The following is a 2918-nucleotide window of genomic DNA, read 5'->3' as shown; positions in this document are numbered from 1 at the left end:
TCTGCAGTTGACCAGTGACGCAGCAGATGCTGCTAGCAGAGCAATGGCATCGGGCATCGTGATCTGCAGGTCTGCTTGGCTACAGTCTTCTGGCCTGTCACAAGAGGCTCAGCAGTCCATCCAGGACCTACCCTTTGATGCCGCTGGCCTCTTTTCAGAAAAAACAGATGAAAAACTGCATGCCCTCAAAGACTCTAGGGCTACTCTGAGGTCCGTAGGGCTTTACACACCATAGGCCTTGAGACACCACTCTCGGCCTCAAACCCAGCGCCAGCTCCAGCCTGCCCCTAGACCGCCACCCAGACCCGCTCAACCCAGGAGGGGTCGAGGCAGATACAGACCACCCCACCACCGCGACCACCAGGGCTCCTCGGCAGGCCACCCAGCAAGGCCCAACCAAAGGGAATAATAACAAGCGGCAGTTTTGAGGGTGCGCCCGAGGGTGGCACTTCTCCCGTCTCTCTGGATCAAACCATGCCTTTTGCCTACAGACTCCGGCCATTCTACGCCGAGTGGCGGAACATTACATCAGACCTCTGGGTCTTCAGTGTAGTCCGCTGGGGCTATGCCCTCCAGCTTACGGCCTTCCCCCCGGACTCTCCCCATACCCCGTCCCTCTTCAGGGACCCCTCTCACGAGCATCTCCTTACACAGGAGGTGGGTTCCCCCCTCTGTCTTGGAGCAGTGGAAGAGGTTCCTCCATGGAAAAGGAGAAAAGGGTTTTACGTTATTTTCTCATTCCCAAGGCAAAGGGGGGGGCCTGAGGCCCATATTAGACCTCCACCGTCTGAACAAGTTCATCAGACGCCTCAGGTTCCTCATGGTTTCCCTAGCCGCCATTATTCCGGCTCTAGATCCAGGGGACTGGTATGCTGCCCTCGACTTAAGGGACGCTTATTTTCATATTACTATTCTGCCCGGTCACAGACAGTTCCTCAGGTTTGTCGTAGCTGGCTCCCACTACCAATTGTCAGCTCTGCCCTTTGGCCTCTCATCTGCACCCAGGGTTTTCATGAAATGCATGGCAGTGGTAGCGGCCCACCTGCGTCAAAAAGGGGTCCAGATCTTCCCCTACCTGGACGATTGGCTGATCCGGGGCAAGTCCAGGGCCCATGTAAGGAACAGCCTGGCACTTACCTGCGTGACGTGCACCAGACTGGGGCTGCTCATAAACGAGCAGAAGTCCACCCTCACCCCGGTGCAGCGCATAGAATTCATTGGGGCCACCCTGGATGCCACCCAGGCCAGAGCCTTCCTCCCATGACCTCGCTTCGAGGCCATGACTGCCATAATCAGCGATCTCCACAGGTCCCCCACAATGACATCCAGGCACTGCCTTCAGCTGTTGGGACGTATGGCGGCCTGCACGTATGTGGTGAGGCTGGCTTGCCTCAAGCTCAGGCCTCTCCAGGCGTGGCTGGCCTCTATGTATGCACCAGCCAGGCACTTGTTGAACAGAGTGGTCACAGTTCCCCCTTGGGTACTGACCTCCCTGGATTGGTGGAGGACCCAGGGGAGGTTCTGAGGGGTGTTCCCTTCAGGGACTCGGCACCATCGATGACTCTTATTACGGACGCCTCTGATGTGGACAGGAGGGCCCACATCAGCAGCGACCGCAGCACCCAGGGGCTCTGGTCGGTATGAGAGAAGGGTCTCCACATCAACGTCCGGGAGCTTAGGGCAGTCCGACTGGCCTGCAAGGTGTTCCTCAGATTCCTGAGGGGAAGGATGGTGCAGGTCCTTACAGACAATACAGCGGCCATGTTCTATATGAACAGGCGGGGAGGGTGCGATCCTCGGCCCTTTGCCAGGAGGCCATCAGACTTTGGGACTTTGTGGTGAGGCACGACTTCCACATATCGGCCTCTCACCTCCCGGGGGTCAGGAATGACGAGGTGGACCACCTCAGCAGGTCGTTTCTACCCTGACATGACTGGTCACTACACCCGGAGGTGATAAGTTTTATCTTCCACAAGTGGTGTGTTCCCCAACTGGACCTGTTCGCGTTGTCCTGGAACAGGAAGTGCCCGCGGTTCTGCTCGCTCCGGGGTCGCGAGCCGGGCTCCATTTCCGATGCATTCCTTATAGACTGGACAGGGACCCTCATGTATGCGTTTCCCCCCATTCCACTACTTCCCAAAGTCCTCTTGAAGATCAAGACAGACAAAGCGGACATCATACTGATTGCCCCAGCCTGACCAAGGCAGCATTGGTTCAGCGTGCTGCTGGATCTATCCATCGCCCCGCCGCTGCCGCTCCCGAGGCGTTACGACCTGCTCTCCCAGGACCAGGGTCGCCTGCTGCACCCAGACCTGGACTCCCTCCACCTGACAGCATGGAGACTCTGTGACTGACAGAGGGAGAGAGAGCCTGCTCAGCGCAGGTCCATCAGGTTCTACTGGGCAGCAGAAAACCTTCCACTCAGGTGGTGTACCGGGCCAAGTGGAAGCAGTTTACCTGTTGGGTGGAGTCGCGGGGTATCCCACAGAGCTGCTCGCCCATACAGGCGATCTTGGAGTACCTGCTCCATTTGAAGCTCCAGGGTTTAACACTGGCCTCCCTGAAGGTGCACTAGGCGGCCATCTTGGCCTTCCACCAGCCCATGGAAGGGAGGTCATTATTCTCATACCTCATCTCTATCAGGTTCCTTAAAGGGGTGGAGAAGCTATATCCGCAGGTCTGTGACCCGGTGCCTCCCTGGGACCAAAACCTGGTCCTCGCCATGCTGACAGGATCCCCCTTCAAGCCCATGGATACATGCCTGCTGCTCGTCCTCTGATGGAAGGTATCCTTCCTGGTGGCCATCACTTCAGCTAGAAGGGTCTCCGAGATAAGGGCCTTGACCTCGGAGCCCCCCTATACTGTCTTTTATAAAGACAAAGTGTGACTGAGACCCCATCCGGCCTTCCTGCCTAAGG

Source organism: Emydura macquarii, unplaced genomic scaffold, assembly GCF_026122565.2.
Source record: "Emydura macquarii macquarii isolate MOO-44397 ecotype Brisbane River unplaced genomic scaffold, CSIRO-AGI_Emac_v2 contig_1253, whole genome shotgun sequence".
NCBI classification, from domain to species: domain Eukaryota; kingdom Metazoa; phylum Chordata; order Testudines; family Chelidae; genus Emydura; species Emydura macquarii.
The sequence above is the reverse complement of the archived record's forward strand: the minus strand, read 5'-3'. Positions refer to the sequence as shown.